Source organism: Dipodomys merriami, unplaced genomic scaffold, assembly GCF_024711535.1.
Source record: "Dipodomys merriami isolate MVZ:Mamm:240054 unplaced genomic scaffold, mDipMer1.0.p SCAF_36, whole genome shotgun sequence".
NCBI lineage: Eukaryota > Metazoa > Chordata > Mammalia > Rodentia > Heteromyidae > Dipodomys > Dipodomys merriami.
The window spans coordinates 7,116,301-7,137,134 of NW_027205159.1; the positions used below are offsets into that span (position 1 = coordinate 7,116,301).

The 20,834-nt window shown below is 43.4% G+C and overlaps 1 protein-coding gene across 4 annotated transcripts in view; it reads right to left on the bottom strand.

Moving 5' to 3' along the window:
- The window catches only part of Fhl2 (four and a half LIM domains 2), a 69,150-nt gene that overhangs the window by 36,956 nt on the left and 11,360 nt on the right, over positions 1 to 20,834 (bottom strand). Inside the window, exon 2 of one of the 4 annotated variants that reach the window (XM_069988622.1) lies at positions 3,029 to 3,135. The exons of 2 other annotated variants lie outside the window; for them this stretch is intronic. The gene's annotated coding sequence lies outside the window, so the exon portion shown is untranslated. Of the gene's footprint in view, positions 1 to 2,486; positions 2,512 to 3,028; positions 3,136 to 20,834 lie in introns of those variants that run through there. One more of the 4 variants, XM_069988623.1, reaches the window with a different exon arrangement.

The window sequence follows — 20,834 nt, forward strand, 5'->3', positions numbered from 1 at the left end:
TCTCTCAGTATTGGATATAGTTTGACAAGCAAATTTTACATCAAAGCATGCAGCAGAAGGCTTCAGGAAGGTATTCAGTGTGCCCTCATAAGAGTTTAGTGGTCAGAAGCTTAGTGGTCAAGTATCTCAGTGACAGTTCTCAGGGGTCAACATTTACAGACTGGGAAACCTTGGAAAAAGTTATTTTGATCTCTCCGTATTCAGTTTATCTGTAAAAATGAGACCACCAAATCTATCTATCTATATCTATATCTATATCTCTCTATCTATCTATCTATCTATCTATATCTATCTATCTATCTATCTATATTGCTTATGACATATAAGCTTGAAAAAACTCTACCACAAAAACATCATGATCTGTCTCCCCAGCTGAGGAAGGAGGCACCAAGACAAAGGTGATTTGGCAGGTTGATGGACATCCCAGATGGGTATGTCAGTAGCCTAGCTCCAGGTTGGGTGCATGTGTTGATGCTGTACTAGTGAGTCTGTTACCTGAAAGGAGGTTGAAGAGCCCCCCCATGGAAGCTGCTAACCCCTATCACTGTGCTGCTCAGAAAGCACACATTAAAGAGGGGATAAACCCAATTAACTATACTGATTGATAATCTTACAAATCTGGGATTAATTCAATCTGGAAAATTGGTGAACACTATCCTATTACCACCAGCACAATGAAATATTTTTCACTGAGTTCTGTTTTATTATTTCATGGACTAAGAGTTCCTGCATAGTAATATTTGCTACAAATGTGGTTGTTTTTTGGTTCAAATAATCTTCCTGATACCATAAGCCTCCTCCCTCTCATATGTTATGATAAAGCACACATGCACACATAGCACCAAAAAAATGTGAGGTTCATGTAGAAGACAATACTTCTGTTCATAAGCCCATTCTGGGACTTACTACTTTTCCCAATCCATGCAAGACAGTGCAGGCTACAAGTTGCCTGCCATGACAAAAACCTCACACATTTCACCCAAATAGTTTTGCCAGGTCCAGTCGACCCAGACTGTAAAGTGAATGTGGTCATCTCTTCATTTAAAATAAAAAAATAACATGTAACCGTTTTGTCCTACAACTTATTCCATGATGGCAAACTAAACATCAGAATCTTTTCCATTTAAAACAAAGGTTTTTAGCCTTGCAGTTGTTTTTAACAACTGGTTTGAACTCAGGACCTTGACTCTCTTACCTCTCTCCTGGTGACTGGTACTCTACCACTTGGGCAACAGCTCCACTTCCTGCTATTTTTTTTTGTCGGTTTTGGGACTTGGGCCTGGGCACTGTCCCTCAGCTCTTCAGCTCAAGGTTAGCACTCTACCACCAGAGCCACAGCGCCACTTCTGGCTTTTTCTGCTTATGTGGTACTGATGAATACAACCCAGGACAAGCACTCTACCACTGAGTCACCTTCCCAGCCCCCCCCCCACTTCCTGCTTTTTGCTGGTTAGTTGGAAATAAGAATCTCAGACTTTCCTACCTGGGCTGGCTTTGAACCTTGATCCTTAGATCTCAGTCTCCTGAGTAGCTAGGGTTACAGGAGTGAGCCAGTGCCCTACAGTTGACTTTTCACCCAAGGAAACTGCCTCGTGCTCCACATAAAGACCCATTGGCCAGTTCGCTCAATGGTCAGACCAGGAGACAGCACGCGCAGGATAGTGGTCAACTCCCAACCGTGGTCAGGGGTTCATATACACAACCAGTCTTGGTTCATCCTTGGCCCAGGGCGTCCCTGGGTAGTTCAGCCCATGCCTGCCACCCCGTGGCCACTCATCCACTGGAGTCCTGTCTCGGATGTGTGTGGGCTCCCCTGGCATCCCCACCCACACCCCCATCCCTCGTTCTCGGTTCAGCTCACCTTTCCCCAGGTCACCCCACCACGGTTCTGGTCCACGCTATCCTAAACTCTCTCTGGGGCTGCTCCTCCCACAGTTCGGCCCAGTCTCCCCCGTCTCTCCCAGCTGGGTTGAGGCCCCCCCTTCCCGTGGTCTTCCCCTCCCGGGTGCCACTTTCCTTTGCCTGGAGTCTTCTCCCCCCCCACTTCGAGTTCCTCATATTCTGGGTCCCCCATACCTGGTCTCCGCTCCACGGTTCGGCTTACCATTTCCCAAGATCCCTCCCCCACGGCTCGAGCCCGCCCCAAGTTTCAGGTCCCCCATCCCCTGGGTCCCATCTCGTGTCTCCCCTTCACGATCAGCAACTCTCCCAAGCCTCCAATCCCACGGTTCGAGTCCACCCCACCCCCGCACGGCTCGGGTCCCTCATCTCGGGGGAAAGGGGGCGCCCCTCCACGATTCATCTCCTCTCTGGAGTCCCTAGCTCCCCCATTCCTGAGTCTGCCCTCCACGATCAGCTCCCGTGCCCTCCGTCTCCCCTTACGCGCCTGGAGCGCAGCGATCTGGGCGCCCCGGGGCCTGGGTGGGCCGAGCCCCAGCCGCCCTGGTTCCCCACCGCCCCGGGCCCCGGCAGGGAGAGGCACTCACGGCGCGGCGCGGCTCGGAGCTCCGGGACGCGGCTGGCGGCGGCGGAGTCGGCGGCTCCCGACCGGTGGTGAAGCCGAGCGCAGCGGGCGCCGCCCCCGAGAACCCCCGCCGAGTCATTTGACCAAATAAGGAGCCACGCGCCACCGAGGGAGGGAGCGCGGGAAGCCGGGAGGAGGCGGCGCGGGTCCGGCGCGGGCACCGGCGGCCCCCCCACCCCCACCCCGCAGCCCAGCCCCGGGGTCACGGCGCTCCCGGGCCAACCCTTTGTCTCCCCCGCGCCTTTCTTTCTCCGGCTCCCTGGCGCCCCGGGCGCACGCTGGTGCTCACCCGAGCTTCACTCCTGCGTGCGCTCTGGGACGAGCTTCCGGTGGGGCCCAGATTCGGGGGCCGTGGCAGGAGGGTGTCTGGTCCCCGACGCAGCCCGCGGGGGCGCGGACCCACAGGGAGGCCGCGGGTAGGAGGCTGGACGTGCCACTTCCCACCCGGGCCAGGCAGGAAGTGCGCCCTGGCGCTTCTGCCCCTGGGGGCTCTTTGGGGCTCACCTGGCAGAGAAGGCCTCGCCCTGGAGGAATGATCCCAGCCGAGGACCCGAAGGAAGTGATTCCCGATCTTTGTTCCAGGAGGGAGGGAATGAAGGTCCCAGCCCCAGCTGTGAGGAAAAAGCTCTTTTCTAACAAAGTACAGTTAGTCTGCTTCCTTTCTGTGCATCTTGAGAGAATGGTTTTCATCCAGGGTCTGCTTTGACCAGGTGGCTTAGCCCTTGTTAAGCACATTTTAGTTACCTATAGCCTTTTCCTGAGCACTTCGATTGTTGTTAGAAGGTCTTTGAATTCTAATTGCATAATTAATTAAGGCATATCCGCTTGCAGATTGTGTGTGAGCAGAGGGGCTGTGTTAGGGATAAAAAGGGAGCAGCCAGACGGGTGTTGGGTGTTTGCTTTGTCAGAGTTTTGGCTGGTGGCACACCCTTCTGCAGAACTAAAATTTGTCTTGCCAAGTTCCTTTCACGTTGGTGTCCTTATTCCTACCTGGCACCCCAACATCCCAAGCCATTTCGAACACAATTCTCAAAGGCCAGAGAAAGCAAATAAACCATTCCTTCTTCCTCAAAGGGTTGGTTGGAAACAAGTGTATGTAGGGAGGGTTGCCTTCCACGAGCAAAGACCAGGCTCTCTACGCAAAGCCAGCCCTGGGGGTAGGGACAGATGGCACTCACTGTTCAATGTGGTGGCAGAACAATCTCAAACACAGTCAAGTCTCATTTCAGGGAAAGGGGCATGTTTGCTCTAGGGAGGGGTGCCAGACAGGTGGAAGATGCCCAAAGCAAGGTAGAAATGTAATTAACAGGTATGTTAGGGTGGTTTGTGGGTGAGTGACTATGTCTATGGCCTGAATCAGGTATGTTAGGGTGGTTTGTGGGTGAGTGACTATGTCTATGTCCTGAGTCTTGAACTCAGAGTTTAGGCTCTGTTCTTTAGGGCTTGAGGCTGGTGCTCTATGACTTGAGTCACAACTCCCATTTCTGGCTTTTGTCTGGTTGATTGAAGATGAGTCCATCCTGCACTTTTTTTTTTTTTTTTTTTTTGCCGGGGCTGGCTTCCAATTGTCATCCTCAAATCTCAGCCTCCTGATCGACAGATTACAGGCATGAGTCACCAGTGCCTGGCTTGCTAGTTTGTTTGTTTCATTTTGTTTTTGTTTTCTTGCATGATTAGTTTCATTTTTGTTGTTGCTGAGATACGGTCTTTTTATATATAGCCTAGGCTGGCCTGGGGCTGGTGATCCTTTTCTTTCAGCACCTGGAGTGCTGAAATTATAGGTATGAAACACCAGGCCCAGTTGGTACTTCATTTTTAACGTTGAGGGTGCTCCGGGAAGAGCATTCTCCACAGTAGGAAAGAGCTATTTCAAGGCTTTCAGTTGATGAGGGCTCCCTCTGTGGTACCATCCATGGTCTCCATGATGGAGAAGCTAGGGCTTCTGAATTGGGAGCTGCCATGTCTCAAGTGCTAGCTCTGCCTGCCCACTTGGTGTCTATTGGATCCTCAACCATTTAGGCTAAGTTTAACAGTGATGACATTTTAGCTGAGAAAAACTTAAACACTTTGCTCTAGCTAAAGTGGTGTGAATGAGCAATCAGTTAGTTGAGATTTGAATTAGGTCTGTCAGACAGCAAGGCCATCAAAGTACTTTATAGGATCAGAGATGCCCATCAGTGGGTCTAAGACTTGCCCACAGACTACAGCCATGCTGTAAATAGACATGGGAAATCCTTCTAACTGCTAAACCTGAGGTTTCACCAAGAATCCAAGTGGTATACACTCTAGCTAAGCTCCCACTGACAGAAAGCCAGGCCAGTATCTTAAAAGTCAGAGCAAAACTTGTATGGAAAAGGCTATCTTCAGTCCTCAGGCTCTGGTTCCTCAGGCCTGTAATCCTACGTACTCAGGAGGCTGAGATGTGAAGCTCGTAGTTCTAAGCAAATGGAGGCAGACAAATCTGAAGACTCATCTTCCAGCAAAAAGTAGGAAGTAGAGACTCTACCTCTAGTGGCTCAAATGGTAGAGCCCCAGCCTTGAGTAGAAACAGCCTAGCACCAGCTCAAGGCCCCGAGTTTAAGCATACCAGCACCAAAAAAAGAAAAGAAAAAGAAATTGTTTTGATTTATTCTTTATAGAGTTAAATTCTCAAATCCTGAAGGATGAGCTTCAGTTTGTAAAATATTAAAACAATCCTACATTCACACTCTTTCTGCTTCCTTTCCCTTGCTTTTTGTTAGCTTTCTGAGTTGTATGTGAATTCATTTATTTTTATTGCTAGGTATTTACCGCTATAATTTTTCTTTTTTTTCTTTTTTTTTTTGGGTGGGGGGTCCGGTTGTGGGGCCTGAACTCTGGGCCTGGGTGCTGTCCCTCAGCTCTTCAGCTCAAGGCTAGCGCTCTACCACTTGAGCCACAGCGCCACTTCCGGCTTTTTTCTTTTTGCTTATGTGGTGCTGAGGAATCGAACCCAGGGCCTCAGGCATGCAAGTCAAGCGCTCTACCACTGAGCCAACTTTCCAGCCCCTACCTCTATAATTTTTCTTCTAGTAGCTGCTTTAGCCCTGTCACACAGACTCTGTTATGCTATGTATTTTTTATTATTAAGAAATTCTGGTTGGTTCTGAAAGAGGACTCCTGTAATTCCAGCTACTCAGAAGGGTGAGATTAGAGGATCACAGTTGAAAGCCAGCATGGGCAGAAAAAAATCCAAGAGGCTCCAAGACTCCATCTCAATTAACCAGCAAAAACTGGGCTGGAAGTTTGTTTCAAGTGGTGGAGTAAAAGTTGAGCAAGAGCTCTAGACCCTGAGTTCAAGCTTCAGTACCAAAATCTACAATTTAATTTTGTGTTTTTCTTTAGACTTGGGTGATACGTGCAGCAAAATCCAGTCTCTGGAAAGAGACTCACTTTCTACAATTCTGCACAAAGAAAAGGAAGCAAGAAAGAGTGAGACACAGAGAAAGAAGGAGAGAAAGAAAGAGACAGGACAATGGCTTAAAAAAAAAACACCAATGGCTCATGCCTGTAAGTCTAGCTACTTGAGAGCCTTAAGAATGGGAGGATCCAAATTTGAGGCCAGCCTGGGCTTAAAAATTCAAGAGACCCTTTCTCAATCCATAGCTGGGCAAAGTGATGAGTGGCTGTCATTTCAAGCTATATGGAAAGCTGAGACTAGAAGAATCCTGGTTCCAAGCCAGTTCACACACTGTCTCCGCTGAAGGAGACATACATCTGTGGCAAACATCTGTGATTCCCAAAAACAAAAGGTAGACTGGCTGGGCACCAGTGACTAACATCTATATCCTAGCTACTCAGGAAGCAGAGATCTGAGGACCATGGTTCGATGCTGACCCAAGCAGGAAACTCCCGGCAGGGAAGCTGTGGCTTAAGTGGTTGAGAGCTAGCCTTGAGCAACAAAGCTCAGGGACAGCAGCACTCTGGGCCTGAGTTCAAGCCCAGTACCAGCACAAAAACAAAAGTAGGCAGACTGTGGCTCAGGCTGAGGTGGGAGGTGAGACTCTATACTAAAAAGCAAAATAGTAAGAAAACAGGGTTGGAAGTATGACTCAGTATAAGAGAAACCTTGAGTTCAAACTCATAGGACTGGGGAAAAATGTATCTAAATGACTCAACAAAGTGTAATGTTATGAGCTTATTTGCATTGTGATAAAAGAACAAACTATTTTTTGTGGGAGAATGAGTGTGTGACATCTGACAGATTATTTGCAGGTGCAGTATATTGTGTACTAGTGAAATGTCATCATGTAGGGGGTTAAGAGGGATGGAAGTTGGGGGAATGGATGGGGTCAGTATGAAACATTACCCAATGTGGATGACTGAGGCTTCAGGATGGGTGCTAGGGAATCCTTTATAATAGTCTCTCTCTTCATGCAATTCCATAATGAAAAAAGTTTTAAAATGAGAAATGTGTGTATGACTTGTCATTGTCAGTCTTTCCCCTTACAGGAATGTTTTGGACACTTACTTGCTCCTGTGTAAAAGGATACCTCTCCGAGAGCAGTCGCTGTAGAATTGTTTATAAAAGCAAATCCTGGGCTGTATTATGACTTCATCAACAAGGGCCTAGTTAAATACAGTCTGTCACATTTTACAATTATCCATGTATACGGCTGTTAAAAAGAAGGTGGTAACTATTTTAACTGTTTGGCATGATCTCCAAGATCAACCAAGAAAAATAAAAAATAGAGGACACTCTACAGATTGTAACTAATTGTTCATATTTATGAGCCAAAAGTTGAGAAAATGACATGTGTGGTGACTTTGGTATAGCTGGTGGGGCAGCTACACTTTTTTTAGAGTATACTTTTTGTGTCCTATGATTTTTGAGCTATCTAAATGTGTTAGCCACTTAAAAAATAGGAATGGTTTTCAATTAAATGTGGCTCAAACACTTTTAGAAAAAGTAGAAAACAATTTTGTTAAAGGAGGTGTGCAGAGGAAGGCAGACAGCACTTCTGGGTTTAATAATGTGTTTACATGAACAATTCCAAAGATAAACTACTCAAAAATAATTTTATTAGACAATCCTGGAAAACATACTTTGAAAAGTTTTATCTCACACACCATTGCATTCCCAGGACTTAACCATACAGCCCGATACATAAATGTTTAAGAAAACATAAATATGTGTGAATGAACAGGCCATCACTGAAGAATGATTTGTAGCCAACAACTGGTAGTGGCTCACACCTGCAATTCTAGCTACTCAAGAGACTGGGATCTGAGGATTGAGGTTGGAAGCCAGACCAGACAGAAAGGTCTGTAGGAGTCTCCACTTCCAGCAAATAGCTGAATGGAAATGGAGCTGTGGCTCAAGTGTTAGAATGCCAGGCTTGAGAAAAAAAATCAAGAGCTAGCCCCCAGACCCTGAGTTCAAGCCCCAGTTCAAGCAATAAATAAACAAATAAATAAAAATAAAGACTGATTTATGATGAGTCTTTCTCTTGTAATTGATTATAGAGTACAACAGACAGTGTGTTGTAGAAAGTAGAAGACTGCTTATAATATCGTTTAACCCTGTAGTCAGGCCCAGATTTGAGTATCTTCCTACTTAGGACCAGCTCACTGACCTCAGAAAGCCTCAAACTTCCTTAACCCTCACTTTGCTCATTTGAAAAATGGTTTCCTACAATTCACTCTGTAAGATTGTTGTGAAGATCTTTAGAGCTCCTACATATAAATCTTCTAGGACAGTAATACAGGGATCCTATATTGTAAGATCCCCAGTAGATGGCTGCCTTTTTTTTTTTTTCAAGTCTATCGGGGAAATGAATCTAGAATAAGAAAATGGACCTCAGAAAAGGGACGGTAGGGGAAAAACAAAAGAGGCAACAATGCTTGATAAGAAATGTACTCATTACCTTGCTCATGTAACTGTAACCCCTCTGTACAGTATTTTCACAATAAAAAAACTTATTTCAAAAAAAAGAAAATGGACTTGATTCTCATCCAGTGGAAGAATTAAGATTTAGAACTTGCTCTAAAGATGAAAGGTTCTTTTCTTGAGAGAAAAACTCTACTGTAGATAAAAGGCTATTTCATGGAGAGAGAGAGAGAGAGAGAGAGAGAGAGAGAGAGAGAGAGAGAGAGAGAGAGAGAGAGAGAGAGAGAGAGAGAGAGAGAGAGAGAGAGAGAGAGAGAGAATAATTTTCCTGCAGGCTTAAGCAGTGAGTCCTGTAATTCCTTCAACACCCGTTCCACTCCATAACTTCTCATTACTTGGCCCTCTGGGGTGTCATAGCTGAGAAACCCAGAGGCCATGATTTTGTAGGTTCAAAAGATGAGTTACCCAGCAGCTCAGGATTCTAGAACCTTCTTAGAAGTGCCTACCCTCAGGCTGCTTCTGTGTATGCCAGCCCTCCAGGTGAGTCTGATAGCCTCTTAGGGATTCTGGATTCAGTTATTTACCATAAATCCCAGGAAAGGTGGTGGGGTGGGGACTGAATCAGAGGAAAGATTGGACCACACTCAGGAACTCAGAAATCCAACAACATGTAGTACTTACTGTCAGTTACTCCACAGGCAGAAACAAGATAGAAGCTTTACAAAGTTTCCTCGAGCAGTTTGCTCATCTCTGGGCTAAATTTTTATTCTCCCCAAGATGCCCAGAGCAAAGGGGAATGCTTGAGATCACCATTATGTGGCAGGGGCATGGAGGCCTACCTGCAGGGTAGGGGTAGGCCTTCTTCCCTGATGGTGGTCACCCCAGGGGCAGTGAGACCTCATCATCACTAGGAATGAGAAAGTATATGAAAACAGCAACAGGAGTCAGACTTCCATACACTTACCCCTTAGGTATACCCCTTAAGGTAGACAATTAAAAAACAGCAAGAAGCAATAAGGGGTTTTGTTTCCTAACTCATTACTGCCCTGGAGATTTGGAAAAGTCTTCGGTCCCATTCAAGAGGATTTTTTTCCCAAGAGAGATGATTCCACAACTCTGGGCAGGAAACTGATGGGTGACTCAGTGTTGATTCAGAGCTAATGATTCTTAATTGTCTCACATGGTTGGAAGGTGAGTAAGAGTCTAAGATCAGAAAGCTGGGGGAAGGAGCATCAGCGAGGCAACCTCTCTGCTCCTCTGGGAAAGGGGTCAGGAGACAGGACTCCGTGTGCTTCCGCATCAGACCCCAATGTAGTGGTCCTCAAGGCTGTACCTGCTCTCTGTTAAGACACTATTTATTTGCCCAGATCAGTAGCAAAATCACATCGATGAATCAGCAGAGGGCTCACCTGCCTGCCTGGAGCTTGTGCAAACAGGGAAACAAAAGACCTCCTACAGCAATGGGTGGATGGCCACAGGGTTACAGCTATGATTCCAGAACCCAAACTGTTCCTTTGCCTGACAGACTGTGAGGCAAAGCCCAGCTGTTGCTCAGAGCAAGCTCTTCCCCTTCCCTTCCCCCATCTGCCAGGCTCTGGTTAGGAAAGTGCCTGGCTCTTTCTTGTGAGACACAGAGTCTCCATATTCTATTTCTTCACCCTCTTTTTTATTTTACAAACTTGATTTGTGCTTCAAGCCTCAAAATACGTCTGACTTACAGCCAAATCCACAAATGACTCTATGATTCTGAGTTTTCCATGGGTGGTTAAAGCTTATTCGAGCATTGGATACAAGTTTCCACTGTGGCTTTGATACCTCATTAAGAAAGGTTCTGTTTGATGGCTGAACAATTCAATGAAACCAGTGAAACAGTCCTTTCAATCACCAAATGATACCAGGTTCTTTCAATGGCAAGCATTTCTCACACAGTCCCCTCCATGAGATGTTTTTTAAAGGAAAAACAATATTATGTAAAACTCACTAAGGTTTTGAGATCCCTGGTTTCTAATCTTAGTCACAGTTCTGTTTGTCTTCTTTGACAGTCACGCCTTGTCTTCTCCGTCAATTATTCCGAAGTCCACTTTAAAACAAATGTTTCAGTGGCTCATGCCTGCAATCCTAACTGCACAGGAGGCTGAGATCTGATGATTACAGTGCAGGAAAACAAAACAAAGAGACTCTTATCTCCAATTATCCAGCAAAAAGCTGGAAGTGGAGGTATAGCTCAAGTGGTAAAGGGCCAACCTTGAGCAAAAAGACTAAAGGAGAGTGTGAAGCCCTGAGACCAAACTCTAGTATCAGCACACACACACACACACACACACACACACACACACACACACACACACAATGTGGAAAGTCTAGGCTCCTGAAAACCTGGCAAAAGACCACGATCAATGTAAGCAACAAAGAGCTGGTTTATTGCAAGCTCGAGCTTGGTCCTCCGCGCACATGGTAACTGGTGACGCTAAGAGGCCCTGAGCATAGAATCAGGGCCGTTTTTATAGTATTGAACCAACAACTTTAAGGAACTTTTACATAAGAAATTATATGATTGGTTAACATTTACATTTAAAGCAAGCTAAACTGGGCAGATAATGATTGGTTGACCTTTACAGAAAAAATGTCCTTAGTCCATAGCTTGACCGAAAAAGGTTACGTCACACCCGGACCAACAGAATGCATGGCATGTCTTGCCCCGGGCTCTGAAGAATGGGTTGGTTAACAACTCTTAGTCCTAGGTGGGTGGGGGGGCAACACCACTTGGGGGCTAACACCTGCCTTAAGCAAACGCCATCTATGGCTCCAAGAATTGTGCATGGCTTTCTGTCATAAATTTCTAGCATTGGGGCTAAAGTGGATCACGAGTCAAGTCGCAGAACTGAGATGGAGTGTTAAACAAAAATGGAGTTGCTTAGGTTTCTTAAAACATCATATTTCTTCCCTAGGGTCTTACTGCCTCGGCCTCCAGGAGGGGCGTTGCAGCTGTGGGGATAATTCTGAGGACTTTGCCCCCTTGGTCAGGGCTGTAAACCCTTTGAAGTCTTTTACTAAGCAACTCTAGGCTCCCAGGCTGACATTCCACTACTAAGTAACTAAAACCAGTCACAGTTAAAATCATACAAAAACCATACAATCATCCAGTACAAAGCCATTCATACAGAAGCAAAAATGGCTGTTAGGTGCTGTCATATATATATATATGTTTTTTTGCGTTCTTCAATTTGCTTCCCCAAAACACCTGAAAACATTTTGCTTTTTGTTGTTTATTAAATTTAAATTTACAATTACATAAGTAAGGTAATGAGAATATTTCTTTTTAAACAGTGTTATTTCCTCCCTCATTTTTCCCCCCACTTCTCCCTCCTGCCCCCCCAAACATTCTGTAATTGTGGCCTTCACCATTTTCTGGCATTCTTGCCTTGAGTAGGACAGGGTTATGTTTTTCTTGCTTTCAGAGTAGTTACTTAGACCACAATAAAATCTGTTACTTTTTATGAATTAATTTTATGAGTCAAATTTTAAGATCTCAAACTCTCTGTATACTCTGTGTATAGTGACTCAGAAGTCATTTTATATTATTTCTACTTTGGCATTGATGAAGTTCATTAACAAAATCTGAATCGTCTAGTACAGAAAAGGCTGGGACCAAACTGGTTGGAGGAGGGTAGGGGTTGAATTCTAGGACTGGGAACTATTTTGGAGGCTGTGTTAGCTTTCTGTCACTACAGCAGCACTTGAGATAATCAACTTATAAAGATAAAGAGAAAAGATGTATTTTGGCTTGTGGTTTTGAGGCTCCAAACCATGATTGGTGAGCCTCATTCCTATGGGCCTATGATGAGACAGAATGTCATAATAAGGTAGGGAAAAAAATCATTCACTTTGTAGCCAGGAAACAAAAGAAAAAAGATTCTAAGGTCCCTTTAAGGACCAATGACCTAAAAGCCTCAGATAAAGCCTCCCTCCTTAAAGGTTCCATAATTTTAATAGCAAGACATTGGAAACCAAACCTTCTTCCCACCCCATGTTGGGAATTGAACCCAAGACCTTGTGCATGATAAGTAAGTCCTCTACCATTGAGTTACACACCACTCCTGGTGATCCAGGTTTTAACACATGGGATTTGAAGGGAATAAGCTCCAAATTATAACAGGAACAGTGTGTTTGGCCACAGGTAAGTATTTACAGCCTTTTATCTTATTTGTGAAAAAAGAGATACAACTTCTCTTTCTGTTTCAAAGAATTAATTTCAAATTATGTACCAGTCATTTTTATAGCTAGTTGATGGCGGAAAACTGTTCTAGATCTCTGTGGAAAATTCTGCACAATAGTACATATTTCTGTGTGATGCAAAGCTGTGCTTACATTCTTCCAGAAATCAAGTTTAAGACTATCTTCCTCCTATCTCAGAAGAGGCTTTGGAATTGGGTCTGAGTCACACCAGAGCCTTTTGGAACAGCTGAGCTTCTTTCTTCATTATTGCAATGCTTAGTTGAATGTTGAAATAACAGGAAAATATTTTTTTAAATGTCTGATCCTTAATATCTCTTAGTAGTACTATTTGTTAGAACATCTTTTTACTTTTATTTTTAATGCAGGGCCTGGGGCTTGAATTCAGTGCCTGGGCAATGTCCTTGAGTTTATTTGCTCAAGGCTAACTCTCCACCACTTGAGCCACAGCTCCACTTCTATTTTTTTTTTTAATGGTAAATTCGAGATAAGAGTCTCAAAGCCTTTCCCGCTCAAGTTGGTTTGACCCACAATCCTCAGATCTCAGACTCTGACGTAGCTAGAATTGCAAGGGTGAGTCACTGTCACCTGGCTATAACATCTTTTAAAAACCAAAAACATATTCTAGACCACTGAACTGTAAAAATATCTTTGGAATCTTCAACACAGTGAAGTGTTGAGCAGTTACTCCACAAGGCTACCAGATTAGACATCTACCTACTGGGATGGCCACAGGTCTTGGGAGCCTCTAGTACAAATCCTAGTAGGGTATCTGAAACATTCATCTAACTGGCTTTCCCCCCTCCCCCTTTGGCCATTTTCTCTCCAATTTGAAATTTCACTTCCATTTTGCTCATGACCATGGTAACAAGGTTATGATGGCAGGAGATCAGCCTTTCTTCCACTCTGTTGGATCACAGCAACTATTTCTGCATGTTGCTGTATTGCTCTTGGTCCCTGGAGTGTCTAGGTCATGCTAAAAGCAGATGAAGAAATAAAGCTCAAAATATTTTCTTTTCTGAAGAATATATTTGGAAATTTATCAGACCAGGGGAGCAGAGACTGCAACCCAGAGTAAGGCGAGTGTCTTTGAGATGCCTCCCTGTTCCTTCTCTTTACCGCAACAGATTCTACCATAGGAAGACAACACCTTTAATCATGAAACGTGTGTGTGTGTGTGTGTGTGTGTGTGTGTGTGTGTGTATGTGTGTGTGTGCGTGCGCCAGTGCTGGGGTTTGATCTCAGGGCCTAGACACAGTCCCTTAGCTTTTTTGCTCAAGGCCAGCCTTACTTTAGCCACAGTTCTACCTTCAGGTTTTTAACTGGTTGATTGGAGATAAGAATCTCATAGTTTCCTGTAGGGCTGGATTCAAACCAAAGATCCAAAGATCTCAGCCTTCTGAGTAGTTAGGGTTATAGGTGTGAGCCACTGGAACTCAGCCATTCCAGACTTTTTAAAGCTGTAAAGTCAGTAGAAAATCTGATCATTGGGTATTTTGGATGACTCTAAGATAATTCTACCCTCATGGCTTGAAAGGTGTGAATTTATTATCAAGAAAAATTATCAACAAAACAAAAAATCTCAACAAATACAAATTCACAGTAGAGGATGAATCTAGTTTTGACTAATTAAAATGAAAATGCTTTGGGGCCAGCATTCCAATAGCAAAATTTCCTAAACTTCTGGTGGTGTTTACATGGGAGCCATTAGCCTATTTGTGTGTGTGTGGGGGGGGGGGTGTCATTAGCCATTTTGTGTGTGTGTGTGTGTGTGTGTGTGTGTGTGTGTGTGTGTGTGATCCTGGGACTTGAATTGAGGGGCTTGGCACTGTCCCTGAGCTTTTTTGCTCAAGGTTAACATTCTACCACTTGATCTACAGCTCTACTTCTGGCTTTTTTTTTTTTTTTTTTTTTTTTGGTTGTTAATTAGAGATAAGAATTTCATAGCCTTTTTTGCCTAGGCTGGCTTTGAATCTCATTCTTCAATCTCGGTCTCCTAAGTAGCTAGGACTCTACAGGTATGAGGTACTGGAACCTGGTAGTTAGCCCAATTTTATGTAAAAACCAACACAGCAAAAATTAAGTGATAAAATAATGGAAAGAGTAAGGTCTTACAGAGGAGCAAGGATTGTTAGATGGAGTAAGGTAGGGGAAAAAAAGAAGCAATATTGCTAAACTCCACAGATAAGGAATCTGGGGCCTAGGGAGGTTAAATACCATGCCCAGGGCCAGAATGAAATTGTATAGACTGTACTCCTCAGGAGAAAGTACTACTCGAAAGATTGTTGCAAGTGTTTCTGGCTCTATCCTCTAAGCCAGTGTTTGTTTTCATGTTTCTTCCCTTATCCTTAAGCTGCCTAGGGCCCCAGACTCCTTATTTGCATACAAGGCAGTCAATTCTCTAGAGGTCCCAAGGAGTTTCGGATCTGAATATCAGAAAAAACTACATGAATGTCCCCACCTATGTCACTGTAATGCAGCTTATTAACAATCTCTTGGCAACCTGTGACTTTTACAACTTTCTCTGATACAACTAACTCTAGCTCTACTGGTGTCAGCTTACAAACTCTTTGAGCTAGAAAGTTCTACTTGTGTGCATTTGTTGTACAAAATGCAAACATGAACAGGGATGAAAACATTTTTTATGATAATAAAACATGAGAATAACTACAAATGTCTATAGGGCGATGAAGAATCAAATTCATCATTGATCCCTACAGTGGAGCACTACACAGTTTTAACAATATGACCGTATGTAACAACAGTAAGATAGTGTTAAGTGAAAAGAGTAAATAAAAATCATTACTTCCATCTGTAATAAAAAAGTGTCTATTATATGGTCACACATTACATTATGGCCAACTATATATAGTCAATGGGGGTCCCATAAGATAAAGATGGAAGCCAGGCACCAGTAGCCCACCCCTGTAATCCTTGCTACTAAAGAGGCTGAGATCTGAGGACTGTGGTTTGAAGCCAGTTCCGATAGTAAAGCCCATGAGATTCTTATCTACAATCAACCACCAAAAAGCCAGCAATGCAGCTGTAGCTCAACTAGTAGAGTGCTAGTAGCCTTGAGCACAAAAGCTCAGGGACAATGTACAGGCCCTGAGTTCAAACCCAGAACTAGCACACAGAATAAGATAATAAGGGAGCTGGAAAATTCTGTGTGTGTGTGTGTGTGTGTGAGAGAGAGAGAGAGAGAGAGAGAGAGAGAGAGAGAGAGAGAGAGAGAGAGAGAGAGAGAGAGAGAGAGAGAGAGAAGGAGGGAGGGAGGGAAGATGGGAAGATTTAGGGCCTGGAGGCTGTCTCATAGCTTTTTTACTGGAGGCTAGTGGTCTACCATGTGAGCTACAGTTCCACTTATGGCTTGTTGTGGTGGTTAACTGGTGATCAACGTCTTATGGACTTTCCTACCCAATAGGGCTTTGAACTACAATCCTCAGATCTCAACCTTCTGAGCAACACAGCTTACTGATACAGCTGTTGTAATGTAATACAATGTGTTCCTTGCGTGCTGGGATGATGCTGATATAAACATACTATCTACCAGCAGTAGGACAGTATAGCACCTACAGTTGTATACAGACCATAACAGTCTATAATGTTAATAAACAACAATGTCAGGGGTATACATGTTTTCTATCCTGTACTTATTATTATTATTATTGAAGAGTATACTCCTGCTTGCATAAAGAAGTTACTGTAAAACAGTGTACTGTCGCATCCCTTGCCATAGAAATGCTAATCAAGACAACTCTGAGATTGTTGGTGGGAATGTAAACTAGTATAACCACTCTGGTCAGTGGTTTGGAGGTTCCTCAGAAAACTAAACATAGATCTTCCCTACAACCCAACCATAGCATTCCTGGGCATCTACCTGGAGCATCACAAGCCAGGATATCTTAAAGACACTTGCACAGCCATGTTCATTGCTGTAACTATTCACAATAGCAAAGCTGTAGAAATAGCCCAGATGCGCTAGACTAGATGAGTGGATTAAAAAAAGTGGTACCTATACACAATGGAATTTTACACAGCTATCAGAAAGATGTCATTTGCAGGGAAATGGATGGACTTAGAGGAAAGCCAAGCTCAGAGAGACAAATGGCATGTATTTTCTCTCATGTGGAAGCAAGGTCTAAAATACCCCAGGACATGATAAATGACATAGGACTCTAGAAAAGGAACACAGGGGCACAATGACTGTATGTATCTAATCATATAAAGTAATATGTATCTAAATAAACTCCAGGAAATGGAAACAAGTGTTTTTTTCTTTGTTGTTGTTGTTTTCTTTTCTTTTTGTCTTGTTTGTTCCACTGTTTTCAGGAGGGCAGGGGAAGGACAGGAATGGAGGGACAAAGGGTGAACAAATGTAGCACTGGTTGGTACTCATTACATAGATCCTATTTGGAAAATGAACTATAGGGCTGGGAATGTGGCTTAGTGGTAGAGTGCTTGCCTAGCATGAATAAAGCCCTGGATTTGATTCTTCAGCACCATATAAACAGAAAAAGCCGGAAGTGGCACTGTGGTTCAAGTGGTAGAGTGTTAGCCTTGAGCAAAAGAAGTTCAGAGATAGCGCCCAGACCCTGAGTTCAAGCCCCAGGACTGGCAAAAAGAAAAAAGAAAAAAAGAAAATGAACTTTACAACCTGTAGGTCAGGACAAGAGGGAAAAACTAGGAGAATGCAAGGGAAGGAGTGAAATTGTCTTGACTTATGTAACTGTAATCCCTCTGTATATCACCTTTATAATCACAACTTAAAAAAGCCCAATGTACTGTTAATGCCAAAATAAGCTTCATACACTTCCAATTTCTAAGGAAGGTGTTATCTCTTGTGCTTGATTTAATTTTAATTTATTTTTGTGCCAGCTCTGGGGCTTGAACTCAGGGCCTGGCTGATGTTCTTTAACATTTTTACTCAAGGTTGGTGCTCTACCACATGAGTCATGACCCCAGTCTAGCCTTTTGCTGGTTAAATGAAGGTGGAGTCTTAGATTTTTCTTCCTAAGCTGACCTTGAACCTTGATTATCCCTTTCCAGCCTCCTGAGTAGTAGCTAGGATTACAGGAATGAGTTGATAGCATCTGACTAGATTTAATTTCATGTTCCTTTTGGCTCTAGGAGCAGTAGACTATAGTATGTATATATACTTACATATACATATAACATACACATATGTATGAGCATGCACATATAAGATGCACAGTACAGGTGTTTCAAAGCTGATAGCAAGTAGGTTTGCTCAGTACATCTGTGTCAGAAGCACATAGGACCAAAGTGTGTAATGTGATGATATATTTGTCTTTAAAACTGTCCTTAGTGTTAAGTAGCATAGGGCTGTTCATGTATAAGCATCTCTGAAAGGCTAGGTGGGGCATTTAAAATTAACAATGAAGCTGCTTCTAGACAGAGCTGGAAGACTGAAGAAGGGAAACTGGAATTTGAACTACTTTCTATTATCTCTCCTTTTGTACCTTCTGAATTTTATACCATGTGTATTTATTAATAAATAAAATAAAATACAATAAAAATGATATCCCTTATCCACAGCAAAGGCAGTTTAAAGCATCATGTCTTTAAATGATACGATTGGTCATTATTTTAACACAAGAGATTGCAAATGGCTTTGTACTAGACAGTGGAACAATCCGTGACAGAATTTGCAGGCACAGAAACCGTGTCTGTGAAAATCACATTAGAGTGTGTTGGGGGAAAAATGAACTTAATGAAAAACTGTTCCTAAGATAGAACCAATAAAAAAAGTAAGCAAAGCAATTTCCTTAAAAGCACAGAGATGCATGCACCTCTACACTGCATTGTCCTAATCCAAGTTAGGCAGCAAGGTCTCTGAACAGCACCAGTATCCCTATAAGGACACAGTTCACCACCATGCATGCATCTGAAGTAGTTATGCCACAACTTTATCTTTGCCTTTGTGTTTCCTGTAATGGGGGCAGATGGGTTACACGAAGGAGAGTTGAAGCATATTCAATCAACCTCATTTAATTAAACCACCTATTCTCTTTCCTTCTTTACTCAGAATCCTTAAAGGTACTTTAATAGTATTAAGAATCCCAAAGCGTTTTGTTTATGCAGGTTATTGCTATTGATGTATTAAAACTTTGAATTGAACATGGTCTGATAGCTCACATCTGTAATCCTAGCTACTTGGGAGGCTGAAATTAGGAGGATTCAGGTCCAGGACAGTTTGAGCAAAAAAACAAAAAGAAAAACAAAAACAAAAAACTCTGCCTCAAAAATAATCAGAGCAAAAAGAGCTGTGGCTGTGGCTCAAGTGGCTAAGTACCTCTCTAAGAAGTATGAGGCCTTGAGTTGAAACTCCAGTACTTCTCCCCAAAAGAAATTAAAACTGAGAAACAAAAAAACAATTTATTAAAAAATAACAATATCAGGGACTGGGAAGGTGGCTCAGTGGTAGAGTGCTTGCCTTGCATGCCTGAGGCCCTGGGTTCGATTCCTCAGCACCACATAAGCAAAAAGAAAAAAACCGGAAGTGGTGCTGTGACTCAAGTGGAAGAGCTCTAGCCTTGAGCTGAAGAGCTGAGGGACAGCACTCAGGCCCAGAGTTCAGGCCCCCTGACCGGACCCCCCCCCCCAAAAATAATAACAATATCAAACTCATTATATGCTACTACAGACATTGTGTATGTGTGTGTGTCTGCGTGTGAATGTGTACACACACGTATGTGTACATGCCAATACTAGGGCTTGAACTCAGGACCTGGGTACTGTTCCTTAGCTTTCCCATTCAAGGCTGGTGCTCTGGTACTTGAGCCATACCTCTACCTCTGGCTTTTTGCTGGTTATTGGAGATAAGAGTCTCACTGAGTTTTCTACCTGGGCTGACCTTGACCCAAATTGAGATTCTCATATCTCAGCTTTCTGAGTAGCTATGATTAAGACTTGTATTACCAGTACCCCCAAACAGACTATTTTTATAAGAAAAAAACAAAAACAAAACAAAAACACTATTTTTTTTCCAAAACAGCCAGTGAGAAGAAGGGCTTGGTTATATACCTTTGAATATCTCTTTACACAGATATGTAATTGGAACTACTCTGACAATCATATTATTCTTTCTCGTGTGTGTGTGTGTGTGTGTGTGTGTGTGTGTGTGTGTGTGTGTGTGTGTGTGTGTGTGTGTGTGTATGTGTATGTGTGTTTGATCCTACTTCAAAACTTGACAAGTAGCTGTAATGTGGAATCTGGAACCACATCAATGAACTTTACATATTCTGTTACATTAAAACTCATTTGGTGCCGGCGCTGGTGGCTCACACCTGTAATCCTAGCTACTCAGGAAGCTGAATCTGAGGATTGTAGTTCAAAGCCAGCCCAGACAGGAACATTCAAGAGACTCTTATCTCCAAGGTGCTGTGGCTCAAATGGTAGAGCTCTAGCCTTGAGCTGAAGAATTTGGGGACAGTGCGCAGGCCCAGTGTTCAAGACCCATGACCAACAACAACAAAAAAATCATTTGGTTTATTTGATCTTTAAGTGGATTCTTTTCCCTACATAATACTTCACTGTACTAAAAAATATTGTGTTCATCAGGGCTTCTCCATGTTAGCACACTTTATCAAACAATGCTCAACATATCACATTAGTTAATTTCTCCACATACCTCTAACCAGAAAATCTTTATATAAACTTCTAGGTTCTCAGTGACAGATGGAAGTTTTCCAAAATGCTAATTTTTAGCTTTAAAGTTGAAATTGTATCTATCTTAAAAAAAATACTTTTTGGGGCTGGAAGGTGGCTCAGTGGTAGAGTGCTTGCCTTGCATACATGAGGCCCTGGGTTCGATTCCTCAGCACCACATAAGCAAAAAAAGCCGGAAGTGGTGCTGTGGCTTAAGTGGTAGAGCACTAGCATTGAGCTGAAGAGCTGAGGGACAGTGCCCAGGCCCAGAGTTCAGGCCCCACAACCAACAACAAAAAAAAAAAGTTTTTGGTATTTTCCTTAAAGTGACAGTTTACCCTTGTCATTTTTTTTCTTTTGTTGGTGCTAGTTACTGGGGCTTAAACCCAGGGCCTTATGCTGTTGCTTGGCTTTCCCACTTACCATTTGAGCCACACCTCCACTTCCATCCAGGTTTTTGGTGGTTAGTTGGAGATCAGAGCCTCACAGACTTTCCTGCGCAGGCAGGAACCACATTGAACCACAATCCTCAGATTTCAGCTGCTCTGAGTAGCTAAG